Source organism: Siphateles boraxobius, unplaced genomic scaffold, assembly GCF_051911475.1.
Source record: "Siphateles boraxobius isolate OS27281-9 unplaced genomic scaffold, OSU_SipBor_1 19, whole genome shotgun sequence".
Classification (NCBI taxonomy): domain Eukaryota; kingdom Metazoa; phylum Chordata; class Actinopteri; order Cypriniformes; family Leuciscidae; genus Siphateles; species Siphateles boraxobius.
This window is the reverse complement of record NW_027508799.1, coordinates 818,469-846,043: the sequence shown is the minus strand read 5'-3', so window position 1 is coordinate 846,043 and position 27,575 is coordinate 818,469. Positions and strand designations below refer to the sequence as shown.

General features: G+C 46.7%; 13 non-coding genes across 13 annotated transcripts; all 13 read right to left on the bottom strand.

The window, feature by feature from the left end:
* Positions 1-501: 501 nt before the first annotated feature.
* trnaq-cug (transfer RNA glutamine (anticodon CUG)) lies at positions 502-573 on the bottom strand. The gene has a single exon. It is a non-coding gene; the product is annotated as a tRNA-Gln (tRNA).
* Positions 574-1,352: 779 nt separating this feature from the next.
* Positions 1,353-1,425, bottom strand: trnaf-gaa (transfer RNA phenylalanine (anticodon GAA)). The gene has a single exon. It is a non-coding gene; the product is annotated as a tRNA-Phe (tRNA).
* A 4,443-nt stretch (positions 1,426-5,868) lies between these two features.
* trnaq-cug (transfer RNA glutamine (anticodon CUG)) lies at positions 5,869-5,940 on the bottom strand. Its single transcript has one exon. It is a non-coding gene; the product is annotated as a tRNA-Gln (tRNA).
* Positions 5,941-6,594: 654 nt separating this feature from the next.
* On the bottom strand, positions 6,595-6,666 carry trnaq-cug (transfer RNA glutamine (anticodon CUG)). Its single transcript has one exon. It is a non-coding gene; the product is annotated as a tRNA-Gln (tRNA).
* A 654-nt stretch (positions 6,667-7,320) lies between these two features.
* On the bottom strand, positions 7,321-7,392 carry trnaq-uug (transfer RNA glutamine (anticodon UUG)). Its single transcript has one exon. It is a non-coding gene; the product is annotated as a tRNA-Gln (tRNA).
* Positions 7,393-7,648: 256 nt separating this feature from the next.
* On the bottom strand, positions 7,649-7,722 carry trnai-aau (transfer RNA isoleucine (anticodon AAU)). The gene has a single exon. It is a non-coding gene; the product is annotated as a tRNA-Ile (tRNA).
* Positions 7,723-12,063: 4,341 nt separating this feature from the next.
* On the bottom strand, positions 12,064-12,136 carry trnaf-gaa (transfer RNA phenylalanine (anticodon GAA)). The gene has a single exon. It is a non-coding gene; the product is annotated as a tRNA-Phe (tRNA).
* A 93-nt stretch (positions 12,137-12,229) lies between these two features.
* trnai-aau (transfer RNA isoleucine (anticodon AAU)) lies at positions 12,230-12,303 on the bottom strand. The gene has a single exon. It is a non-coding gene; the product is annotated as a tRNA-Ile (tRNA).
* An 88-nt stretch (positions 12,304-12,391) lies between these two features.
* trnap-agg (transfer RNA proline (anticodon AGG)) lies at positions 12,392-12,463 on the bottom strand. The gene has a single exon. It is a non-coding gene; the product is annotated as a tRNA-Pro (tRNA).
* Positions 12,464-14,862: 2,399 nt separating this feature from the next.
* trnaq-cug (transfer RNA glutamine (anticodon CUG)) lies at positions 14,863-14,934 on the bottom strand. The gene has a single exon. It is a non-coding gene; the product is annotated as a tRNA-Gln (tRNA).
* A 241-nt stretch (positions 14,935-15,175) lies between these two features.
* trnaq-uug (transfer RNA glutamine (anticodon UUG)) lies at positions 15,176-15,247 on the bottom strand. The gene has a single exon. It is a non-coding gene; the product is annotated as a tRNA-Gln (tRNA).
* Positions 15,248-15,337: 90 nt separating this feature from the next.
* On the bottom strand, positions 15,338-15,410 carry trnaf-gaa (transfer RNA phenylalanine (anticodon GAA)). The gene has a single exon. It is a non-coding gene; the product is annotated as a tRNA-Phe (tRNA).
* A 256-nt stretch (positions 15,411-15,666) lies between these two features.
* trnap-agg (transfer RNA proline (anticodon AGG)) lies at positions 15,667-15,738 on the bottom strand. Its single transcript has one exon. It is a non-coding gene; the product is annotated as a tRNA-Pro (tRNA).
* Positions 15,739-27,575: the final 11,837 nt, after the last annotated feature.

Here is a 27,575-nt window from a genome sequence, read left to right as displayed (position 1 = left end):
TAATTTCTTCTATGTAAAGCACTTTGAATTACCATTGTGTATGAAATGTGCTATATAAATAAACTTGCCTTGCCTTGCCTTGCCTAATAATAGCGGTCGCCGATTGGTCAAAAGTAAGCCACAGGAGCAGAGCCAGGAGAGAAACGCGATTGGTCAAAAGTAAGCCACAGGAGAGAAAGGCGATTGGTCAAAAGTAAGCCACAGGAGAGAAACACGATTGGTCAAAAGTAAGCCACAGGAGAGAACGCGATTGGTCAAAAGTAAGCCACAGCAGAGAAACACGATTGGCTCACGTGGGCTTACTTTGGGCTTACTTTGGCTCAATCGGTAGGAAGCAGTAGGCGCAAGGGAGAGGTAGTGGGATCGATGCCTGCATTCTCCAGTGCTGTCCATCCTTTTTACGCCCCCCTTCAAGGGGCACTACCTATATGAGCTCTTGCGGCTCAGTGCTGCCGAAAAAGTTTTTTCGAACGAGGTACTGCACACATTCCTGGCAAAAGCAGGTCCCACCGAGATTTGAACTCTGATCGCTGGATTCAGAGCCCAGAGTGCTAACCATTACACCATGGAACCTTGGCGTGTGTCAACTTTTCCCATGAGCAGCAGGATTTAAGTCATTGAGTCCAGAAGCACGATAGCAAGGATTTAAGTCATTGAGTCCAGAAGCACGATAGCAAGGAGCAAATGAAGCCTTTGCTTTTTAAGCCCATGTTTCCCCAATTCCGACTCGGTTTGAGAGTGCCAATTTCACCGCCACGTCAGCAGTTGCGCATCACCTCTGTTTTTTCCCTCCCTTCCGCAAAGAACCTAAAAAGGTTCCACCGAGATTTGAACTCGGATCGCTGGATTCAAAGCACAATTTTTTGATTAAATCTACAATTAAAAGGTAGCCAGTGCAAAGTTGCCAGCAGAGAGGAAATGCGTCCTGTTTTTTTGTGGTCATTGGAAATCACGCTGCAGCACCTGCACACGTGCTAGGGATCACGCATCGTCTTTGTCTTTGAGAGCGATGGACACATTCTCTCCATCATCGAGGGGAATTAGCTCAAATGGTAGAGCGCTTGCTTAGCATGCGAGAGGTAGCAGGATCGATGCCTGCATTCTCCAGGGCTGTCCATCCTTTTTGCACCCCCCCTTCAAGGGCACTACCTAGATGAGCTCTTGCGGCTCAGTGCTGCCGAAAAAGTTTTTTTGAAGCCCAGAGTGCTAACCATTACACCATGGAACAAACACACCCTGATAGCTGGCTGTCTGAGAGGCAGATAGCGATGAGGCTAGGTGGAATCAGGTAGATAAGAGCTGGCGTTTGGTCAATAGACCACCTCGACTCAGAGAGGCGGACGTGGTTCCTCTGCCGAAACCCGGGATTGAACCAGGGCCCTTTAGATCTTCAGTCTAACGCTCTCCCAACTGAGCTATTTCGGCCAGGTACTTGGGCGGTCTAGCCAGCAGCCATGTCTGGGACACCGCCAGTCATTTTCGAGAAGAGCAGAGCGAAGGTCCCAGAGAGAAAATGAGTTGCCCATACGGGGATTGAACCCTTGACCTTGGCACTATTAGCACCACGCTCTAACCAACTGAGCTAACCGGCCTCTCTCTGGCTCATTTTATCCCCAATTTCTCAGAAATATCCTGGTTGCCCTAATCAGACTGAAGAGATTAAAAGCAAAGCCTGATAATGGGCTCGTCCGGGATTTGAACCCGGGACCTCTCGGGATTCAAGAGATTTAAGTCATTGAGTCCAAAAGCACGATAGCAAGGAGCAAATGAAGCCTTTGCTTTTCAAGCCCATGTTTCCCCAATTCCGACTCTGTTTGAGAGTGCCAATTTCACTGCCACGTCAGCAGTTGTGCATCACCTCTGTTTTTTCCCACCCTTCCGCAAAGAACCTGAAAAGGTTCTACCGAGATTGGAACTTGGATCGCTGGATTCAAAGCCCAAAGTGCTAACCATTACACCATGGAACCAACACTTCCTGATAGCTGGCTGTCTGAGAGGCAGATAGCGATGAGGCTAGGTGGAATCAGGTAGACTAAAAGAGGCGGACGTGGTTCCTCTGCCGAAACCCGGGATATAAATATCCTGGTTGCCCTAATCAGGCTGAAGAGATTAAAAGCAAAGCCTAGTAATGGGCTCGTCCGGGATTTGAACCCGGGACCTCTCGCACCCTAAGCGAGAATCATACCCCTATACCAATGAGCCGAAACATACATCCTCCCTGCTGCTGCCGGGCCGCAAACATTTCAGCTTGCATGGCTTAATGCGCAATTTTTTGATTAAATCTACAATTAAAAGGTAGCCAGTGCAAAGTTTCCAGCACAGAGGAAATGCGGCCTCTTTTTTTGTGGTCATTGGAAATCACGCTGCAGCACCTGCACACGAATAATGAGAAGCTTACTTACAGGAGCCTGGTCTGCAACACTGGACCCAGTTGATGTTGCAGGAGCAGAGGCAGCACTTGGCTGGACAGAAGGCTGTGGAGGAGACTGCAGAGGAGGCTGAACAGGGCGCAGAGGAGGAGACTGCAGAGGAGGCTGGGCAGGGCGGAGAGGAGGAGACTGCAGAGGAGTCTGGGCAGGGCGCAGAGGAGGAGACTGCAGAGGAGGCTGGGCAGGGCGCAGAGGAGGAGACTGCAGAGGAGGCTGGGCAGGGCGCTGCAGTCCTGTGGGTGGCTGTAGTGAGGATGGTCCTGGTGCAGAGGGACAGGGGTTGAAGGCCTCGCTGGAAAGATGGGAGTTGCTCTTTCCAGTGGACAGGAAGCTCTGCAGGCGACTGGGACACCTGGCCAGGGGTCCACAATGCTGGAGGAGCAGGATAAGGGGCAGGAGCAGGGGCAGTAGCACGAGCCGGGGCAGGAGCAGGGCCTCTCGAGCCTGCAGTGGCTGGAGCGTAAAAAAACACAACAAAATTATCTTATTGTTTTAGACTTTCACTGCATGACTTTCTCAGCTCTGCTGGACAGCTACTGCGATTACAAGGTTTACTGCAAAGCATGTATGATTAGTAGAGAGATGACATGATGATGAAAAGATGGAAGGAAGCAGTGAAAATCATCCTGTTTTTCATCCAAGCACCATTAGAAGAAATACAAGAAGAAAAAAAGATGGGATCAGCCAAGTGTGAAGCGAAGCAGACCAAACACTACAACAGCCACTTATTCCAAGGGGAGTGGGGGAAGTGTGAGATGACAAGAATGAGCTTTAGTCAGTGATTACGATAAAAAATTAAATAAAACCTTTTACATACACCTTTAAATTATCTTTTTTCCTTTGAGGATGTTCACTCAAAGAGTGAATGTAGATTGACACCTGAGAAGTGCCATTCCTCTGTGTTGTGAAATAAAATAATATGTCATTTAAAAAATACTGTTTTGTTTTATTTGTAATTGTTTGTAAAATATTGTTTAAGATTTACATACCTTGAGGAAGTTGTTCCTCAGCTTGCGAGGCTACAGTTGCCATCTCCAGGTCATCTTCCTCCCCAAAAAAATCCGTAGCAGCAGAGTCTGTAAAATAACATAAAACACTAAGCACATGTCACCAACACACTTGTATGCGTTAAGTGATACTCACCACATGTAAAGAGCTGTCTCCGGGCTGCGGACTCAGACGCAGGATGTACACGTGGTCCTGCAGCTGTTGAACACGTATTTTCGTTAGACATATATACTGCATAATATATACTGTAATGATTTTAAAGCTTGCAAATCACTTACAGGGTTTGGCTGGAGCCAAAATCTTTTGTGCCAGCTGTGAAGTAAATAAATGCATCCCCCGCGCCAACAGGGCCTTCACATTGGTCGCCAGTAGTGGCTTGTTCTTAGTGGCAGTAGGTGGAGGAGGAACAGACACAGTGGCAGTGGGCACAGCAGCAGTGAGGACAGATGCAGTGGGCACAGTGGTGGTGGGCACATGGGCTGGAGCCTGCCTCTTCAGCACGTATGCTTTGAAAAGGGCCATATTGGTGTTAGGCCTGGCCTTTGCCTTCTTCAGGTAGGTGATGAGAGCCTGGGCCTCCTTGCTTGGGTCCTCATACACCTCATTCATTGACCTACCCTTAAAATCCCCAAACTCCACCATCAGACATCCAGAGTCTCCTGTCCTCTGGGCCTCCTGCAGCATGGCCTGTTTTATATGATACACCTCCATAGCCTCGCCTACCTCCCTGATCTGCGAGGTGTATCTGAGGAACAGGTGTTTGTTGTCCGACAGCGGGTTGTCCCTCTCCTCCTCCCCCAAAATGCTGCTGACCAGATAGAAGGCATACCCCAGTGAGTTCTCCAGCAGCCACAGGAACCTCTGACCCTGGTGTTTCCCAAACTGGATCTTGCAGTGAGCCAGAACCAGGAACTGGTCTCTAGGATTCCCTCCATTCTGCCTCACAAAGGCAGTGGCCTCAGCCAGGACCTCCTCCTTACACCTGGCCCTCCCTGCCAACACGATCTTCCTCCTATTGGCCTCCTCAGTTGGCCCCATAAGGAGTCGACCCTCAGACGTTCTTCGTAAAACCGGGTATGCATACATAATCTGAAAGGACACAGGCATAAACAGAACGTTACATAGCTGTCATATTCCAACTGAAAGTATTTTACTACAGCATTTATTTTTTATGTAATTAATTATTATAATATTATAATAATTAATGATTATTATTATTATGAGTATAAGCATTATTGTTTTTATACAACTGTGAATCACTTTGAATTGCCTTGTGTACAAATTGTAAATAGTGTGATGAACTAATTAATAAGAAAATAAATAACACTTCTTGGTACAATCTTGCTGGTATCATGCCATTCTTAAATCGTTTTGTTTTGTTTAGCTTTTGTGGCAGAGATTACTAAGAAACACCAAATATAACATAAAGGCGTTTATGACAATTCATAATAATATGATCATCAAACAGATCTAAAACTTAAAATGGTATATCAAATCGTTTTGGTATATCTTTTATAACATAGTTGAGAATCATTTGTTGAAACAAAAAAACACTTGTTTTTGCCTATTCATGTCTTTTTAAATATGTATAACATAGTATTTAAAAAGATAACATAAATATGTATACTGGTGTATAACATAGTATAGTATAACATATATGAATTAAACTTTTTTTTTTAAAGGTTTTAGTAAAAATCTTCTTGTGCTCAAAATAATGTAATGAATGACACAAAAAAAATACTAAATTAACAACAACAAAAAAATGGTTTAAGGAGGATATAGCTTAATTAGCGGTCCGCTAATTATCTTGACAGTAGTGGCATGTTTTTTACTGTATATCATGGTAAAGTTGCAGGTTCACATGTACAGAAGAAAACGTGTGCTATTACACGCTAGCTAGCTTTATTGGCATGTTTAATTGTCTAAAAACAAACACTGTTTATGAATAAATAATGATCGATTATACAGTCGTGAAGAATAGACTTACCTGTTGCAAAGATTGCAAAGATGACGATAATAATAGCGGTCGCCGATTGGTCAAAAGTAAGCCACAGGAGCAGAGCCAGGAGAGAAACGCGATTGGTCAAAAGTAAGCCACAGGAGAGAAAGGCGATTGGTCAAAAGTAAGCCACAGGAGAGAAACACGATTGGTCAAAAGTAAGCCACAGGAGAGAACGCGATTGGTCAAAAGTAAGCCACAGCAGAGAAACACGATTGGCTCACGTGGGCTTACTTTGGGCTTACTTTGGCTCAATCGGTAGGAAGCAATAGGCGCAAGCGAGAGGTAGTGGGATCGATGCCTGCATTCTCCAGTGCTGTCCATCCTTTTTACGCCCCCCTTCAAGGGGCACTACCTAGATGAGCTCTTGCGGCTCAGTGCTGCCGAAAAAGTTTTTTAGAACGAGGTACTGCACACATTCCTGGCAAAAGCAGGTCCCACCGAGATTTGAACTCGGATCGCTGGATTCAGAGCCCAGAGTGCTAACCATTACACCATGGAACCTTGGCGTGTGTCAACTTTTCCCATGAGCAGCAGAGATTTAAGTCATTGAGTCCAGAAGCACGATAGCAAGGATTTAAGTCATTGAGTCCAGAAGCACGATAGCAAGGAGCAAATGAAGCCTTTGCTTTTTAAGCCCATGTTTCCCCAATTCCGACTCGGTTTGAGAGTGCCAATTTCACCGCCACGTCAGCAGTTGCGCATCACCTCTGTTTTTTCCCTCCCTTCCGCAAAGAACCTAAAAAGGTTCCACCGAGATTTGAACTCGGATCGCTGGACTCAAAGCGCAATTTTTTGATTAAATCTACAATTAAAAGGTAGCCAGTGCAAAGTTGCCAGCACAGAGGAAATGCGGCCTGTTTTTTTGTGGTCATTGGAAATCACGCTGCAGCACCTGCACACGTGCTAGGGATCGCGCCTCGTCTTTGTCTTTGAGAGCGATGGACACCTTCGCTCCATCATCGAGGGGAATTAGCTCAAATGGTAGAGCGCTCGCTTAGCATGCGAGAGGAAGCGGGATCGATGCCTGCATTCTCCAGTGCTGTCCATCCTTTATACGCCCCCCTTCAAGGGGCACCAACTAGATGAGCTCTTGCGGCTCAGTGCTGCCGAAAAAGTTTTTTCGAACGAGGTACTGCACACATTCCTAGCAAATGCAGGTCCCACCGAGATCTGAACTCGGATCGCTGGATTCAGAGCCCAGAGTGCTAACCATTACACCATGGAACCTTGGCGTGTGTCAACTTTTCCCATGAGCACCAGAGATTTAAGTCATTGAGTCCAGAAGCACGATAGCAAGGATTTAAGTCATTGAGTCCAGAAGCACGATAGCAAGGAGCAAATGAAGCCTTTGCTTTTTAAGCCCATGTTTCCCCAATTCCGACTCGGTTTGAGAGTGCCGATTTCACCGCCACGTCAGCAGTTGCGCATCACCTCTGTTTTTTCCCTCCCTTCCGCAAAGAACCTAAAAAGGTTCCACCGAGATTTGAACTCGGATCGCTGGATTCAAAGCGCAATTTTTTGATGAAATCTACAATTAAAAGGTAGCCAGTGCAAAGTTGCCAGCACAGAGGAAATGCGGCCTATTTTTTTGTGGTCATTGGAAATCAGGCTGCAGCACCTGCACACGTGCTAGGGATCGCGCCTCGTCTTTGTCTTTGAGAGCGATGGACACCTTCGCTCCATCATCGAGGGGAATTAGCTCAAATGGTAGAGCGCTCGCTTAGCATGCGAGAGGAAGCGGGATCGATGCCTGCATTCTCCAGTGCTGTCCATCCTTTTTACGCCCCCCTTCAAGGGGCACCAACTAGATGAGCTCTTGCGGCTCAGTGCTGCCGAAAAAGTCTTTTCGAACGAGGTACTGCACAGATTCCTAGCAAATGCAGGTCCCACCGAGATTTGAACTCGGATCGCTGGATTCAAAGCCCAGAGTGCTAACCATTACACCATGGAACCAACACACTCTGCTAGCTGGCTGTCTGAGAGGCAGATAGCGATGAGGCTAGGTGGAATCAGGTAGACTAAAAGAGGCGGATGTGGTTCCTCTGCCGAAACCCGGGATAGAACCAGGGACCTTCAGATCTTCAGTCAAACGGTCTCCCAACTGAGCTATTTTGGCCAGGTACTTGTATGGTTTAGCCAGCAGGGATGTCTGGGAGACCGCCCGTCATTTTCGAGAAGAGCAGAGCGAAGGTCCCAGAGAGAAAATGAGTGGCCCGTACGGGGATCGAACCCGCGACCTTGGCGTTATTAGCACCACGCTCTAACCAACTGAGCTAACCGGCCTCTCTCTGAGACATTTTATCCCCAATTTCTCAAAAATATCCTGGTTGCCCTAATCAGGCTGAAGAGATTAAAAGCAAAGCCTAATAATGGGCTCGTCGGGGATTTGAACCCGGGACCTCTCGCACCCTAAGCGCGAATCATACCCCTAGACCAACGAGCCGAAACATACATCCTCCCTGCTGCTGCCGGGCCGCAAACATTTCAGCTTGCATGGCTTAAAGCTCAATTTTTTGATTAAATCTACAATTAAAAGGTAGCCAGTGCAAAGTTTCCAGCACAGAGGAAATGCGGCCTCTTTTTTTGTGGTCATTGGAAATCACGCTAGAGGACCTGCACACGAATAATGAGAAGCTTACTTACAGGAGCCTGGTCTGCAATACTGGACCCAGTTGATGTTGCAGGAGCAGAGGCAGCACTTGGCTGGACAGAAGGCTGTGGAGGAGACTGCAGAGGAGGCTGAACAGGGCGCAGAGGAGGAGACTGCAGAGGAGGCTGGGCAGGGCGCAGAGGAGGAGACTGCAGAGGAGGCTGGGCAGGTCGCAGAGGAGGAGACTGCAGAGGAGGCTGGGCAGGGCGCAGAGGAGGAGACTGCAGAGGAGGCTGGGCAGGGCGCTGCAGTCCTGTGGGTGGCTGTAGTGAGGATGGTCCTGGTGCAGAGGGACAGGGGTTGAAGGCCTTGCTGGAAAGATAGGAGTTGCTCTTTCCAGTGGACAGGAAGCTCTGCAGGCGACTGGGACACCTGGCCAGGGGTCCACAATGCTGGAGGAGCAGGATAAGGGGCAGGAGCAGGGGCAGTAGCACGAGCCGGGGCAGGAGCAGGGCCTCTCGAGCCTGCAGTGGCTGGAGCGTAAAAAAACACAACAAAATTATCTTATTGTTTTAGACTTTCACTGCATGACTTTCTCAGCTCTGCTGGACAGCTACTGCGATTACAAGGTTTACTGCAACGCATTTATGATTAGTAGAGAGATGACATGATGATGAAAAGATGGAAGGAAGCAGTGAAAATCATCCTGTTTTTCATCCAAGCACCATTAGAAGAAATACAAGAAGAAAAAAAGATGGGATCAGCCAAGTGTGAAGCGAAGCAGACCAAACACTACAACAGCCACTTATTCCAAGGGGAGTGGGGGAAGTGTGAGATGACAAGAATGAGCTTTAGTCAGTGATTACGATAAAAAATGAAATAAAACCTTTTACATACACCTTTAAATTATCTTTTTTCCTTTGAGGATGTTCACTCAAAGAGTGAATGTAGATTGACACCTGAGAAGTGCCATTCCTCTGTGTTGTGAAATAAAATAATATGTCATTTAAAAAATACTGTTTTGTTTTATTTGTAATTGTTTGTAAAATATTGTTTAAGATTTACATACCTTGAGGAAGTTGTTCCTCAGCTTGCGAGGCTACAGTTGCCATCTCCAGGTCATCTTCCTCCTCAAAAAAATCCGTAGCAGCAGAGTCTGTAAAATAACATAAAACACTAAGCACATGTCACCAACACACTTGTATGCGTTAAGTGATACTCACCACATGTAAAGAGCTGTCTCCGGGCTGCGGACTCAGACGCAGGATGTACACGTGGTCCTGCAGCTGTTGAACACGTATTTTCGTTAGACATATATACTGCATAATATATACTGTAATGATTTTAAAGCTTGCAAATCACTTACAGGGTTTGGCTGGAGCCAAAATCTTTTGTGCCAGCTGTGAAGCAAATAAATGCTTCCCCCGCGCCAACAGGGCCTTCACATTGGTCGCCAGCAGTGGCCTGTTCTTAGTGGCAGTAGGTGGAGGAGGAACAGACACAGTGGCAGTGGGCACAGCAGCAGTGAGGACAGATGCAGTGGGCACAGTGGTGGTGGGCATGTGGGCTGGAGCCTGCCTCTTCAGCACGTATGCTTTGAAAAGGGCCATATTGGTGTTAGGCCTGGCCTTTGCCTTCTTCAGGTAGGTGATGAGAGCCTGGGCCTCCTTGCTTGGGTCCTCATACACCTCCTTTATTGACCTACCCTTAAAATCCCCAAACTCCACCATCAGACACCAAGAGTCTCCTGTCCTGTGGGCATCCTGCAGCATGGCCTGTTTTTTTCTGATACACCTCTACAGCCTCGCCTACCTCCCTGATCTGCGAGTGAGTTCTCCTACCACAGTGAGTTCTCCAGCAGCCACAGGAAAATCTGACCCTGGTGTTTCCCAAACTGGATCTTGCAGTGAGCCAGAACCAGGAACTGGTCTCCAGGATTCCCTCCATTCTGCCTCACAAAGGCAGTGGCCTCAGCCAGGACCTCCTCCTTACACCTGGCCCTCCCTGCCAACACGATCTTCCTCCTATTGGCCTCCTCAGTTGGCCCCATAAGGAGTCGACCCTCGGAGGTTCTTCGTAAAACCGGGTATGCATACATAATCTGAAAGGACACAGGCATAAACAGAACGTTAAATAGCTGTCATATTCCAACTGAAAGTATTTTACTACAGCATTTCTTTTTTATGTAATTAATTATTATAATATTATAATAATTAATGAATATTATTATTATTATTATGAGCATAAGCATTATTGTTTTTTATACAACTGTGAATCACTTTGAATTGCCTTGTGTACAAATTGTAAATAGTGTGATGAACTTATTAATAAGAAAATAAATAACACTTGTTGGTACAATCTTGCTGGTATCATGCCATGCTTAAATCGTTTTGTTTTGTTTAGCTTTTGTGGCAGAGATTACTAAGAAACACCAAATATAACATAAAGGCGTTTATGACAATTCATAATAATATGATCATCAAACAGATCTAAAACTTAAAATGGTATATCAAATCGTTTTGGTATATCTTTTATAACATAGTTGAGAATCATTTGTTGAAACAAAAAAACACTTGTTTTTGCCTATTTATGTCTTTTTAAATATGTATAACATAGTATTTAAAAAGATAACATAAATATGTATACTGGTGTATAACATAGTACAGTATAACATATATGAATTAAACTTTTTTTTTAAAAGGTTTTAGTAAAAATCTTCTTGTGCTCAAAATAATGTAATGAATGACAAAAATGAGGATGGAGGAATCGAATGAAAGCTTTTTTATACATTGGAATACTTGATCACTCGAGCGTCACTTCATAGCGTCATCAGCAGCGCTCAAAGGATCTGCCCTCATGTTGTTGCAGTTTGTTTATTTAAGAAATTCATAATAAATAATAATAAAGCAAGATACCCTGTTGAAATATGTGTAATGTGTGGTTTATATAAACTGCAAAGGTAAAGTATACTTTAAAACAGATTGTGACCGATGTGAAGGGGGAGGAGAATGTATACGTGCGTCACGTTTAGTCAATAAAACACTTCCGCATAGGATACACCTGTGTATCCTCGCTCATGACTCCTCTGAAAGCCTCCTCACTCCTCGATCCTCGCCTCCTCGCGGTGCAATTAGAGAATTGAGATGTCCTTCAAGATGGCTGAGCTCGATCGGTTTCCGGGTCATAGGATGGAGGACAGAGGAACGAGGAGACGAGGAGGGATATTGAGAAGCACCCTATGTTTCCCCAATTCCGACTCGGTATGAGAGTGCCAATTTCACCGCCACGTCAGCAGTTGCGCATCACCTCTGTTTTTTCCATCCCTTCTGCGAAGAACCTAAAAAGGTTCTACCGAGATTTGAACTCGGATCGCTGGATTCAAAGCCCATAGTGCTAACCATTACACCATGGAACCAACACACCCTCCCAGCTGTCTGTCTGAGAGGCAGATAGCGATGAGGCTAGGTGGAATCAGGTAGCCTAAAGGAGGCTGGCATGATTCCTCTGCCGAAACCCGAGATTGAACCAGGGACCTTTAGATCTTCAGTCTAACACTCTCCCAACTGAGCTATTATATACAAGCCTGGTGCTTGTGCTGTTTAGCCTGGCAAATGAAGGTCCCACCGAGATTTGAATTCGGATCACTGGATTCAGAGCCCAGAGTGCTAACCCTTACACCCTGGAACCTCGGCGTGTGTCAACTTTTCCCATGTGGTGCAGAGATGTAAGTCATTCAGTCCAGAAGCGCGATAGCAAGGAGCAAAAGAAGCCTTTGCTTTTTAAGCCCATGTTTCCCCAATTCCGACTCGGTTTGAGAGTGCCAATTTCACCGCCACGTCAGCAGTTGCGCATCACCTCTGTTTTTCCCCTCCCTTCCGCAAAGATCCTAAAAAGGTTCCACCGAGATTTCAACTCGGATCGCTGGATTCAAAGCCCAGAGTGCTAACTATTACACCATGGAACCAAAACACCCTGCTAACTGGCTGTCTGAGAGGTGGAATCAGGTAGACTAAAAGAGGCGGAGGTTATTCCTCTGCCGAAACCCGGGGTTGAACCAGGGACCTTTAAATCTTCAGTCTAACGCTCTCCCAACTGAGCTATTTCGGCCAGGTACTTGTGCGGTTTAGCCAGCATGGATGTATGGGAGACCGCCCGTCATTTTCGAGAAGAGCAGAGCGAAGGTCACAGAGAGAAAATGAGTGGCCCGTACAGGGATCAAACCCGCGACCTTGGCGTTATTAGCACCACGCTCTAACCAACTGAGCTAACCGGCCTCTCTCTGGCACATTTTATCCCCAATTGCTCAGAGATATCCTGGTTGCCCTAATCAGGCTGAAGAGATTAACAGCAAAGCCTAATAATGGGCTCGTCCGGGATTTGAACCCGGGACCTCTCGCACCCTAAGCGAGAATCATACCCCTAGACCAACGAGCCGAAATATACATACTCCCTGCTGCTGTCGGGCCGCAAACATTTCAGCTTCCATGGCTTAAAGCGCAATTTTTTGATTAAATCAACAATTAAAAGGTAGCCAGTCCAAAGTTTCCAGCACAGAGGAAATGGGGCCTCTTTTTTTGTGGTCATTGGAAATCACGCTGCAGGACCTGCACACGAATAATGAGAAGCTTACTTACAGGAGCCTGGTCTGCAACACTGGACCCAGTTGATGTTGCAGGAGCAGAGGAAGCATTTGGCTGGACAGAAGGCTGTGGAGGAGACTGCAGAGGAGGCTGAGCAGGGCGCAGAGGAGGAGACTGCAGAGGAGGCTGGGCAGGGCGCAGAGGAGGAGACTGCAGAGGAGGCTGGGCAGGGCGCAGAGGAGGAGACTGCAGAGGAGGCTGGGCAGGGTGCAGAGGAGGAGACTGCAGAGGAGGCTGGGCAGGGCGCTGCAGTCCTGTGGGTGGCTGTAGTGAGGATGGTCTTGGTGCAGAGGGACAGGGGTTGAAAGCCTTGCTGGAAAGATGGTGATGAGAGCCTGGGCCTCCTTGCTTGGGTCCTCATACACCTCCTTTATTGACCTACCCTTAAAATCCCCAAACTCCACCATCAGACACCAAGAGTCTCCTGTCCTGTGGGCATCCTGCAGCATGGCCTGTTTTTTTCTGATACACCTCTACAGCCTCGCCTACCTCCCTGATCTGCGAGGTGTATCTGAGGAACAGGTGTTTGTTGTCCGACAGCGGGTTGTCCCTCTCCTCCTCCCCCAAAATGCTGCTGACCAGATAGCAGGCATACCACAGTGAGTTCTTCAGCAGCCTGAGGAACCTCTGACCCTGGTGTTTCCCAAACTGGATCTTGCAGTGAGACAGAACCAGGAACTGGTCTCCAGGATTCCCTCCATTCTGCCTCACAAAGGCAGTGGCCTCAGCCAAGACCTCCTCTTTACACCTGGCCCTCCCTGCCAACACGATCTTCCTCCTATTGGCCTCCTCAGTTGGCCCCATAAGGAGTCGACCCTCAGAGGTTCTTCGTAAAACTGGGTATGCATACATAATCTGAAAGGACACAGGCATAAACAGAACGTTACATAGCTGTCATATTCCAACTGAAAGTATTTTACTACAGCATTTTTTTATGTAATTAATTATTATAATATTATAATAATTAATGATTATTATTATTATGAGCATAAGCATTATTGTTTTTTATACAACTGTGAATCACTTTGAATTGCCTTGTGTACAAATTGTAAATAGTGTGATGAACTAATTAATAAGAAAATAAATAACACTTCTTGGTACAATCTTGCTGGTATCATGCCATGCTTAAATCGTTTTGTTTTGTTTAGCTTTTGTGGCAGAGATTACTAAGAAACACCAAATATAACATAAAGGCGTTTATGACAATTCATAATAATATGATCATCAAACAGATCTAAAACTTAAAATGGTATATCAAATCGTTTTGGTATATCTTTTATAACATAGTTGAGAATCATTTGTTGAAACAAAAAAACACTTGTTTTTGCCTATTCATGTCTTTTTAAATATGTATAACATAGTATTTAAAAAGATAACATAAATATGTATACTGGTGTATAACATAGTATAGTATAACATATATGAATTAAACTTTTTTTTTAAAAGGTTTTAGTAAAAATCTTCTTGTGCTCAAAATAATGTAATGAATGACACAAAAAATACTAAATTAACAACAACAAAAAAATGGTTTAAGGAGGATATAGCTTAATTAGCGGTCGGCTAATTATCTTGACAGTAGTGACATGTTTTTTACTGTATATCATGGTAAAGTTGCAGGTTCACATGTACAGAAGAAAACGTGTGCTATTACACGCTAGCTGGCTTTATTGCCATGTTTAATTGTCTAAAAACAAACACTGTTTATGAATAAATAATGATCGATTATAGAGTCGTGAAGAATAGACTTACCTGTTGCAATGATTGCAAAGATGACGATAATAACAGTGGTCGCCGATTGGTCAAAAGTAAGCCACAGGAGCAGAGCCAGGAGAGAAACGCGATTGGTCAAAAGTAAGCCACAGGAGAGAAAGGCGATTGGTCAAAAGTAAGCCACAGGAGAGAAACTAAATTGGTCAAAAGTAAGCCACAGGAGAGAACGCGATTGGTCAAAAGTAAGCCACAGCAGAGAAACACAATTGGCTCACGTGGGCTTACTTTGGGCTTACTTTGGCTCAATCGGTAGGAAGCAGTAGGCGCAAGCGAGAGGTAGTGGGATCGATGCCTGCATTCTCCAGTGCTGTCCATCCTTTTTACGCCCCACTTCAAGGGGCACTACCTAGATGAGCTCTTGCGGCTCAGTGCTGCCGAAAAAGTTTTTTCGAACGAGGTACTGCACACATTCCTGGCAAAAGCAGGTCCCACCGAGATTTGAACTCGGATCGCTGGATTCAGAGCCCAGAGTGCTAACCATTACACCATGGAACCTTGGCGTGTGTCAACTTTTCCCATGAGCACGAGAGATTTAAGTCATTGAGTCCAGAAGCACGATAGCAAGGATTTAAGTCATTGAGTCCAGAAGCACGATAGCAAGGAGCAAATGAAGCCTTTGCTTTTTAAGCCCATGTTTCCCCAATTCCGACTCGGTTTGAGAGTGCCAATTTCACCGCCACGTCAGCAGTTGCGCATCACCTCTGTTTCTTCCCTCCCTTCCGCAAAGAACCTAAAATGGTTCCACCGAGATTTGAACTCGGATTTCTGGATTCAAAGCCCAGAGTGCTAATCATTACACCATGGAACCAACACACTCTGCTAGCTGGCTGTCTGAGAGGCAGATAGCGATGAGGCTAGGTGGAATCAGGTAGACTAAAAGAGGCAGACGTGGTTCCTCTGCCGAAACCCGGTATTGAACCAGGGACCTTTAGATCTTCAGTCTAACGCTCTCCCAACTGAGCTATTTCGGCCAGATACTTGTATGGTTTAGCCAGCAGTGATGTCTGGGAGACCGCCCGTCATTTTCGAGAAGAGCAGAGCGAAGGTCCCAGAGAGAAAATGAGTGGCCCGTACGGGGATGAAAACCCGCCACCTTGGCGTTATTAGCACCACGCTCTAAGCAACTGAGCTAACCGGCCTCTCTCTGGCACATTTTATCCCCAATTTCTCACAAATATCCTGGTTGCCCTAATCAGGCTGAAGAGATTAAAAGCAAAGCCTAATAATGGGCTCGTCTGGGATTTGAACCCGGGACCTCTCGCACCCTAAGCGAGAATCATACCCCTAGACCAACGAGCCGAAACATACATACTCCCTGCTGCTGCCGGGCCGCAAACATTTCAGCTTCCATGGCTTAAAGCGCAATTTTTTGATTAAATCTACTATTAAAAGGTAGCCAGTGCAAAGTTTCCAGCACAGAGGAAATGCGGCCTCTTTTTTTGTGGTCATTGGAAATCACGCTGCAGGACCTGCACACGAATAATGAGAAGCTTACTTACAGGAGCCTGGTCTGCAACACTGGACCCAGTTGATGTTGCAGGAGCAGAGGCAGCACTTGGCTGGACAGAAGGCTGTGGAGGAGACTGCAGAGGAGGCTGAGCAGGGCGCAGAGGAGGAGACTGCAGAGGGGCTGGGCAGGGCGCAGAGGAGGAGACTGCAGAGGAGGCTGGGCAGGCCGCAGAGGAGGAGACTGCAGAGGAGGCTGGGCAGGGCGCTGCAGTCCTGTGGGTGGCTGTAGTGAGGATGGTCCTGGTGCAGAGGGACAGGGGTTGAAGGCCTTGCTGGAAAGATTGGAGTTGCTCTTTCCAGTGGACAGGAAGCTCTGCAGGCGACTGGGACACCTGGCCAGGGGTCCACAATGCTGGAGGAGCAGGATAAGGGGCAGGAGCAGGGGCAGTAGCACGAGCCGGGGCAGGAGCAGGGCCTCTCGAGCCTGCAGTGGCTGGAGAAAAAAGAAAAAACTTACCCACTTACAGGGTTTGGCTGGAGACAAAACCTTTTGTGCCAGCTGTGAAGCAAATAAATGCTTCCCCCGCGCCAACAGGGCCTACACATTGGTCGCCAGCAGTGGCCTGTTCTTAGTGGCAGTAGGTGGAGGAGGAACAGACACAGTGGCAGTGGGCACAGCATCAGTGAGGACAGATGCAGTGGGCACAGTGGTGGTGGGCACGTGGGCTGGAGTAATGTATATAATAATGTAATGAATGACACAAAAAAATACTAAATTAACAACAACAAAAAAATGGTTTAAGGAGGATATAGCTTAATTAGCGGTCGGCTAATTATCTTGACAGTAGTGGCATGTTTTTTACTGTATATCATGGTAAAGTTGCAGGTTCACATGTACAGAATAAAACGTGTGCTATTACACGCTAGCTATCTTTATTGGCATGTTTAATTGTCCAAAAACAAACACTGTTTATGAATGAATAATGATCGATTATACAGTCGTGAAGAATAGACTTACCTGTTGGAAAGATTGCAAAGATGACGATAATAATAGCGGTCGCCGATTGGTCAAAAGTAAGCCACAGGAGCAGAGCCAGGAGAGAAACGCGATTGGTCAAAAGTAAATCACAGGAGAGAAAGGCGATTGGTCAAAAGTAAGCCACAGGAGAGAAAAACGATTGGTCAAAAGTAAGCCACAGGAGAGAACGCGATTGGTCAAAAGTAAGCCACAGCAGAGAAACACGATTGGCTCACGTGGGCTTACTTTGGGCTTACTTTGGCTCAATCAGTAGGAAGCAGTAGGCGCAAGCGAGAGGTAGTGGGATCGATGCCTGCATTCTCCAGTGCTGTCCATCCTTTTTACGCCCCCCTTCAAGGGGCACTACCTAGATGAGCTCTTGCGGCTCAGTGCTGCCGAAAATGTTTTTTCGAACGAGGTACTGCACACATTCCTGGCAAATGCAGGTCCCACCGAGATTTGAACTCGGATCTACAATTAAAAGGTAGCCAGTGATCGCACCTCGTCTTTGTCTTTGAGAGCGATGGACACCTCCTCTCCATCATCGAGGGGAATTAGCTCAAATGGTAGAGCGCTCGCTTAGCATGCGAGAGGTAGCGGAATCGATGCCTGCATTCTCCAGTGCTGTCCGTCCTTTTTACGCCCCCCTTCAAGAGGCACTACCTAGATGAGCTCTTGCGGCTCAGTGCTGCCGAAAAAGTTTTTTCGAACGAGGTACTGCACACATTCCTGGCAAAAGCAGGTCCCACCGAGATTTGAACTCGGATCGCTGGATTCAGAGCCAAGAGTGCAAACCATTACACCATGGAACCTTGGCGTGTGTCAACTTTTCCCATGAGCAGGAGAGATTTAAGTCATTGAGTCCAAAAGCACGATAGCAAGGAGCAAATGAAGCCTTTGCTTTTTAAGCCCATGTTTCCCCAATTCCGACTCTGTTTGAGATTGCCAATTTCACTGCCACGTCAGCAGTTGCGCATCACCTCTGCTTTTTCCCACCCTTCCGCAAAGAACCTAAAAAGGTTCTACCGAGATTGGAACTTGGATCGCTGGATTCAAAGCCCAAAGTGCTAACCATTACACCATGGAACCAACACTTCCTGATAGCTGGCTGTCTGAGAGGCAGATAGCGATGAGGCTAGGTGGAATCAGGTAGACTAAAAGAGGCGGACGTGGTTCCTCTGCCGAAACCTGGGATATAAATATCCTGGTTGCCCTAATCAGGCTGAAGAGATTAAAAGCAAAGCCTAATAATGGGCTCATCCGGGATTTGAACCAGGAACCTCTCGCACCCTAAGCGAGAATCATACCCCTATACCAATGAGCCGAAACATACATCCTCCCTGCTGCTGCCGAGCCGCAAACATTTCAGCTTGCATGGCTTAAAGTGCAATTTTTTGATTAAATCTACAATTAAAAGGTAGCCAGTGCAAAGTTTCCAGCACAGAGGAAATGCGGCCTCTTTTTTTGTGGTCAATGGAAATCACGCTGCAGCACCTGCACACGAATAATGAGAAGCTTACTTACAGGAGCCTGGTCTGCAACACTGGACCCAGTTGATGTTGCAGGAGCAGAGGCAGCACTTGGCTGGACAGAAGGCTGTGGAGGAGACTGCAGAGGAGGCTGAACAGGGCGCAGAGGAGGAGACTGCAGAGGAGGCTGGGCAGGGCGCAGAGGAGGAGACTGCAGAGGAGGCTGGGCAGGGCGCAGAGGAGGAGACTGCAGAGGAGGCTGGGCAGGGCGCAGAGGAGGAGACTGCAGAGGAGGCTGGGCAGGGCGCAGAGGAGGAGACTGCAGAGGAGGCTGGGCAGGGCGCAGAGGAGGAGACTGCAGAGGAGGCTGGGCAGGGCGCTGCAGTCCTGTGGGTGGCTGTAGTGAGGATGGTCCTGGTGCAGAGGGACAGGGGTTGAAGGCCTTGCTGGAAAGATGGAAGTTGCTCTTTCCAGTGGACAGGAAGCTCTGCAGGTGACTGGGACACCTGGCCAGGGGTCCACAATGCTGGAGGAGCAGGATAAGGGGCAGGAGCAGGGGCAGTAGCACGAGCCGGGGCAGGAGCAGGGCCTCTCGAGCCTGCAGTGGCTGGAGCGTAAAAAAACACAACAAAATTATCTTATTGTTTTAGACTTTCACTGCATGACTTTCTCAGCTCTGCTGGACAGCTACTGCGATTACAAGGTTTACTGCAAAGCATGTATGATTAGTAGAGAGATGACATGATGATGAAAAGATGGAAGGAAGCAGTGAAAATCATCCTGTTTTTCATCCAAGCACCATTAGAAGAAATACAAGAAGAAAAAAAGATGGGATCAGCCAAGTGTGAAGCGAAGCAGACCAAACACTACAACAGCCACTTATTCCAAGGGGAGTGGGGGAAGTGTGAGATGACAAGAATGAGCTTTAGTCAATGATTACGATAAAAAATGAAATAAAACCTTTTACATACACCTTTAAATTATCTTTTTTCCTTTGAGGATGTTCACTCAAAGAGTGAATGTAGATTGACACCTGAGAAGTGCCATTCCTCTGTGTTGTGAAATAAAATAATATGTCATTTAAAAAATACTGTTTTGTTTTATTTGTAATTGTTTGTAAAATATTGTTTAAGATTTACATACCTTGAGGAAGTTGTTCCTCAGCTTGTGAGGCTACAGTTGCCATCTCCAGGTCATCTTCCTCCTCAAAAAAATCCGTAGCAGCAGAGTCTGTAAAATAACATAAAACACTAAGCACATGTCACCAACACACTTGTATGCGTTAAGTGATACTCACCACATGTAAAGAGCTGTCTCCGGGCTGCGGACTCAGACGCAGGTGGTACACGTGGTCCTGCAGCTGTTGAACACGTATTTTCGTTAGACATATATACTGCATAATATATACTGTAATGATTTTAAAGCTTGCAAATCACTTACAGGGTTTGGCTGGAGACAAAATCTTTTGTGCCAGCTGTGAAGCAGATAAATGCTTCCCCCACACCAACAGGGCCTTCACATTGGTCGCCAGCAGTGGCCTGTTCTTAGTGGCAGTAGGTGGAGGAGGAACAGACACAGTGGCAGTGGGCACAGCAGCAGTGAGGACAGATGCAGTGGCCACAGTGGTGGTGGGCACGTGGGCTGGAGCCTGCCTCTTCAGCACGTATGCTTTGAAAAGGGCCATATTGGTGTTAGGCCCGGCCTTTGCCTTCTTCAGGTAGGTGATGATAATAGCCTGGGCCTCCTTGCTTGGGTCCTCATACACCTCCTTCATTGACCTACCCTTAAAATCCCCAAACTCCACCATCAGACATCCAGAGTCTCCTGTCCTCTGGGCCTCCTGCAGCATGGCCTGTTTTATATGACACACCTCCACAGCCTCGCCTACCTCCCTGATCTTCAAGGTGTATCTGAGGAACAGGTGTTTGTTGTCAGACAGCGGGTTGTCCCTCTCCTCCTCCCCCAAAATGCTGCTGACCAGATAGAAGGCATACCCCAGTGAGTTCTCCAGCAGCCACAGGAACCTCTGACCCTGGTGTTTCCCAAACTGGATCTTGCAGTGAGCCAGAACCAGGAACTGGTCTCCAGGATTCCCTCCATTCTGCCTCACAAAGGCAGTGGCCTCAGCCAGGACCTCCTCCTTACACCTGGCCCTCCCTGCCAACACGATCTTCCTCCTATTGGCCTCCTCAGTTGGCCCCATAAGGAGTCGACCCTCAGAGGTTCTTCGTAAAACCGGGTATGCATACATAATCTGAAAGGACACAGGCATAAACAGAACGTTACATAGCTGTCATATTCCAACTGAAAGTATTTTACTACAGCATTTCTTTTTTATGTAATTAATTATTATAATATTATAATAATTAATGATTATTATTATTATGCGCATAAGCATTATTGTTTTTATACAACTGTGAATCACTTTGAATTGCCTTGTGTACAAATTGTAAATAGTGTGATGAACTTTTTAATAAGAAAATCAATAACACTTCTTGGTACAATCTTGCTGGTATCATGCCATGCTTAAATCGTTTTGTTTTGTTTAGCTTTTGTGGCAGAGATTACTAAGGTACACCAAATATAACAAAAAGGCGTTTATGACAATTCATAATAATATGATCATCAAACAGATCTAAAACTTAAAATGGTATATCAAATCGTTTTGGTATATCTTTTATAACATAGTTGAGAATCATTTGTTGAAACAAAAAAACACTTGTTTTTGTCAGGAATCAATCAGATTCATTCCCATCCACCACTCAAAGGTCACTCTCCCCGGAATATTAACCAGTCACACCTGTTCACAATCAGTCACCTCGTTACCCAGCCCTATAAAACACTCACGCACACCCCAGTCATTGTCAAGCCTCCAACAGGAGAAGACCGTTACCCACGATTTCCCGAAGTTTCCAAGTCTGCCAACGAAGATCCATCACGTAACTATACTCACCCCTGAATATACTCACCTTTGTCTCCCTGTCTTGCTGTCTCCAGTATTCCAGTCTGGTTCCCTGTTTCCCGAGTCCTGCCATTTGAATCCAAGTGCTCCACGTGTCCACCGAGATCTCCCTGTTCCTCCCTGGATCTGAAACAGAAAAGTATTCGTATCACTGGACATTGTCTACCCACGTCCAACTCTCTGAAGAAGGGTCTGCTCACCTGGGATCCTCTGCACGACGTGATCGTCAACGCACCTGCACATGAACTTTGTCTCTGCACATATATCACTGTAAATAAACTCACGTTTGCTTTCACTTACCTCCGCCTCTGTGCCTGTATCCTGACAGAAGGCTTGACCAGAACAGAAAAGTGAAACAGCGCGATGGAAGCTACCCGCCATGGTGATAACCCTGTACAGTCTACAGCCGCTGTTCAAAATTCCGGTCAGTCTACGCTCAGCACTTCCGCAGACTCCACTTCTTCGATGATATGCTTCGCTAACCAAGCATCACGTCCAGCGCCATTCTCCGGACGGGCGGAGGATTGCAACGGGTTCCTGCTTCAGTGTTCGCTCGCTCTGGAACAGCAAAATCAGTTATATCCCACAGAAAGATCGAAAATCGCTTTTATCATCCAACAGTTATCCGGGGCTGCTTTGAGATGGGCTGAAACCATGTGGTTACAGGAGTCCACTACAACCTCATCGGTACAAGGGTTTGTAGACCATTTTAAAGAAGTTTTCGGACGACCAGTTGATGATTCTTCCACCAGTGACAAACTACTGCAACTATACCAAGGTCGAAGATCGGTTTCTGAGTATTCGTTGGAATTTCGCACTTTAGCCTCTGCAAGTGGGTGGAACGAGAAGGCGCTCATTTCTGTTTACCGACGTGGTCTGAATCCTGCTCTCCGTCTGCAAATGGCGATATATGATGACAGTCTGGGTGTTGAAAAATTTATCCAACAAGCTCTCCGTGTGCATCAACGATCTCAGGGCTGTTATCTAGAAAATCGCCGACCCACTAGTAATTCTCAGTATCCCACGGAAGCTCCGCCCGAAGCAGATGGAGAAAAGATGCAATTGGATACTTACCGACGGTCCCCAGCGGAACGTGCCCGGCGCCGTGAACTCAGGTTATGTCTGTATTGTGGAATGGGAGGACACTTTCGTCAGTCATGTCCGACTCGACCCCCCAGAATGCTTGTGAGTTCTGTCTTTACGGCCGATTCGGTATCAGCCCCACTAACTATTTCAGTGATCTTAAAATCCACGACTTTCCATGTTTCTGCCACAGCCATAGTGGACTCCGGGTCGGCAGGAAACTTCATTTCCGGACGGCTCTGCCAAAAACTCCAGCTCGAGAAATCAGCCACCGCCAGACCATACTCCATCCATGCAGTGACGGGTGAAACCATAAATAAGGGGTATGTCACAGCTCAGATTAAACCCATCATCCTGGGTGTCGAAAATACACATCACGAACTTTTTGAACCTTTCATATTAGAGAACAGTCAGACTGATCTAATTCTGGGTCGCCCATGGCTTATTCGACATCAACCCAATATCAACTGGTCATCTGGTAAGATCCTGAACTGGGGGTGTAGGTGTGCATCCAGAACTGCCGAGTTGGCGACCACATCCATCGTTGATGCACCTAACATTGTCCCAGTAAACTCAACCTCCATCGAAAGCCCCACTGAGAGTCTGTCCGTTTCCATACCTACCTGTTATTCCTCGTTTGCAGATGTGTTCAATCCTGTCGAGGCTGCTAAATTACCCCCTCATCGAGCTTGGGATTGTGCGATCGACCTTGTTCCAGGAGAACCCATTCCTAAGGGACGAATCTACTCCCTGTCTATTCCCGAACAGAAAGCCATGCAACAGTACATTGAAGAGGCTCTGAAACAGGGGTATATCCGTTCCTCCACGTCACCTGCTGCTGCCAGCTTTTTCTTTGTTCCTAAGAAGGATGGCGGACTACGTCCTTGTATCGACTATCGAACCCTGAACAGAATAACCTTGAAGTTCAGCTATCCACTACCGTTGGTTCCTTCCTCACTGGAGCAGCTGCGTGAGGCCAAGATGTTCACTAAACTGGACTTGAGGAGCGCATATAACCTCATCCGAATTCGAGAAGGCGAAGAATGGAAAACCGCGTTCATCACCCCTGCTGGCCACTACGAATATTTGGTTATGCCGTATGGACTGGTCAACGCTCCTTCCATCTTTCAAAGCTTTATGGACGAGGTACTCCGAGATTATCTGAACCGATTCGTAATAATCTACATCGATGACATTTTAATCTATTCCAAGGATCCAGTGGAACACCAACGACACGTCTCCTTAGTCCTCCAACGGCTACGTGAGTTCTCTTTGTTCCTAAAAGCAGAAAAATGCTCATTTCACCAAACTTCAGTCGAATTCCTAGGCTATCAACTCAGTGAAAGAGGAGTACAGATGGACGATCGCAAGACCAAGGCGATCACTTCCTGGCCAACCCCACAGACGGTAAAAGAATTGCAAAGATTCCTTGCCTTTGCCAACTTTTATCGGAGGTTCGTTCACCAGTACAGCCTGCTAACAGCTCCTCTAACGTCACTCCTAAAGGGAAAGCCAAAAACGCTGCTCTGGACTGAGGAAGCCGACCACGCATTCCAGTCTTTGAAAACCGCCTTCACCACTGCCCCTCTACTCCGACATCCTAATCCCGAAGAGATGTTCATCGTAGAAGTCGATGCCTCCACCACTGGAGTAGGAGCAGTGTTGTCTCAGTATTCCAATTTGTCACCCAAACCTATGCCATGTGCGTTCTTCTCCCACAAGTTGTCACCCGCCGAAGTAAACTATGATATCGGCAATCGGGAACTCCTGGCGGTAAAACTTGCGCTTGAAGAATGGCGACACTGGTTGGAGGGCGCCAAACACCCGTTCCTGGTTCTCACCCACCATAAGAACCTCCAGTATCTGAAAGAAGCAAAACGACTCAATCCACGCCAGGCTAGATGGGCGCTTTTCTTCACTCGATTTCACTTCCAGATCTCCTATCGTCCAGGCTCCAAGAACGTCCGAGCGGATGCTCTGTCTCGTCTCCATGCTCCTGAAACTCACCATGAAGAACCCGAGAACATCTTGCCAGAGAAAATCTTTGTCAATCCCATTCAGTGGGACTTAAACGAACAACTGATGGAATTGTCTCGAAACCAACCCAGTCCTACGGAATGCCCAGCTGGGAAAATCTACGTACCCGATGAATTCCGTATATCACTTATCTCCTCAGCGCACTCCTCCGTTGGTACGGGTCACCCAGGAGTCACCAAAACCTGCTCCACTCTCCAAAACTGCTACTGGTTGCCCAACATGCTCCGAGACGTCAAATCATTCATCCAGGGGTGCATCCTATGTGCAATGAACAAAAACCCTCGTCATTTGCCCGCAGGAAAACTCATGCCTCTACCCGTTCCCCAAAGACCCTGGTCGCACATTGGGGTGGATTTTGTGACTGATCTTCCACCCTCCGAAGAGAACACCTGCATCCTGGTGGCCGTCGACCGCTTTTCGAAAGCGTGTAAGCTGATTCCCCTGAGAAACTTACCCACAGCATTTGCAACCGCAGAACTTTTAATGGAACATGTCTTCCAGAATTTCGGCCTCCCAGAGGACATTGTATCAGATAGGGGGCCTCAATTCATTTCAAAAGTTTGGCGAGCCTTCTTTGCACTGATGAATGTCACCGTAAGTCTCACTTCAGGGTATCACCCACAGGCTAATGGTCAGGCAGAACGAAAAATCCAGGATGTCAGCCGTTTCCTCCGAACTTTCTGCCATGCCAATCAGTACCTCTGGAGTCGTTACCTCGTGTGGGCAGAGTATGCCCAAAATTCCCTTAGACAAACCTCCACCAACCTGACTCCGTTCCAATGCATTCTGGGTTACCAACCTCCACTGTTCCCGTGGTCCGGGGAACCCTCAGAAGTCCCAGCAGTTAACGCCTGGTTCCGGGACAGTGAGAGAATATGGAACCAAGCTCACCATCACCTCCAACAAGCCATAAACCGTCACAGTCACTTTGCAGACACTCACCGAAGCAACACCCCCGAATACCAACCTGGACAATTAGTTTGGCTCTCAACAAAAGATATCCGGTTGAGACTACCCTGTCGCAAGTTAAGTCCAAGATACATCGGTCCGTTTCCCATAACAAGACAAATCAATCCAGTTACCTACCAGCTCCGTCTGCCAAGTCACTACCGCATCCACCCCTCATTCCATGTTTCCCTCCTGAAGCCCCATCACTCACCTGTTCCAGTCCCCTCTACAGATCTAGCACAAGATGAAAATCCTCCGGTACCCCCCATTGAAACAGAATCCATCTTCGCTGTAAGAGAGATCCTGGACTCCCGACGTCGGGGTGGTCTACTCGAGTATCTGGTTGACTGGGAAAATTATGGACCGGAAGAGAGGTGTTGGATACCTCGTAAGGACATCCTTGATCCCATGCTACTCACTGCCTTCCACGAACAACACCCTGACAAACCTGCTCCTCGACCTCGAGGTAGACCCCCACGACGTCGGGGTCCTAGGTCCGCTGGCGCGGACGCTGGAGGAGGGGGTAGTGTCAGGAATCAATCAGATTCATTCCCATCCACCACTCAAAGGTCACTCTCCCCGGAATATTAACCAGTCACACCTGTTCACAATCAGTCACCTCGTTACCCAGCCCTATAAAACACTCACGCACACCCCAGTCATTGTCAAGCCTCCAACAGGAGAAGACCGTTACCCACGATTTCCCGAAGTTTCCAAGTCTGCCAACGAAGATCCATCACGTAACTATACTCACCCCTGAATATACTCACCTTTGTCTCCCTGTCTTGCTGTCTCCAGTATTCCAGTCTGGTTCCCTGTTTCCCGAGTCCTGCCATTTGAATCCAAGTGCTCCACGTGTCCACCGAGATCTCCCTGTTCCTCCCTGGATCTGAAACAGAAAAGTATTCGTATCACTGGACATTGTCTACCCACGTCCAACTCTCTGAAGAAGGGTCTGCTCACCTGGGATCCTCTGCACGACGTGATCGTCAACGCACCTGCACATGAACTTTGTCTCTGCACATATATCACTGTAAATAAACTCACGTTTGCTTTCACTTACCTCCGCCTCTGTGCCTGTATCCTGACAGTTTTTGCCTATTCATGTCTTTTTAAATATGTATAACATAGTATTTAAAAAGATAACATAAATATGTATACTGGTGTATAACATAGTATAGTATAACATATATGAATTAAACTTTTTTTTTAAAGGTTTTAGTAAAAATCTTCTTGTGCTCAAAATAATGTAATGAATGACACAAAAAAATACTAAATTAACAACAACAAAAAAAATGGTTTAAGGAGGATATAGCTTAATTAGCGGTCGGCTAATTATCTTGACAGTAGTGGCATGTTTTTTACTGTATATCATGGTAAAGTTGCAGGTTCACATGTACAGAAGAAAACGTGTGCTATTACACGCTAGCTAGCTTTATTGGCATGTTTAATTGTCTAAAAACAAACACTGTTTATGAATAAATAATGATCAATTATACAGTCGTGAAGAATAGACTTACCTGTTGCAAAGATGACGATAATTACTACTGATGACGACTACTTCCTGCTCAGCTACTGTTCGGACGCTCTCGCTTACTGCTCCGTGCTTTGCTCTATCGCTTTTATATTTCTATAATTTATCTCCTTTATCACCTAATTTTAACTTCAGCAAATCAGCACAGTGCTCAAACGCTTGGATTACTACAAAAAAAAGCAGAATTATTTTATTCGACCAGCCTCCCACTGAAAGCTTACATTCCGGGGAAGAGAAAACACAACTGCCTACATTCATAAGGATAAGAAAATGCCTCCTCTGGAATCTACCTGCTGCTCCAACTGCCACAGACTTTTACAAAGGATTGCAATTCTTGAAACAAAGTTAATTGCGGGACCACCAAACCAGACGGAACACACAACAGAGCTTCGTCATGGACGTCCTCAGCATTCAGCCGGTGAGTCCCATGAATCTAGTGCTTCTCGACAGGCCATACTGAGTGTAGAGAAACAAGCCGATCATTTTACTAATCGATGGCACAAACAGGGTGCGAGACCCAAAGGCACTCGAGACATCAGATTGTCATGAGCATCACATATTACTGCAGTAGCATCCTCTACCCCAGATACGGCTCTGACAAGGACTGCAAACACTGGTCTCCTACCACCGCCTATA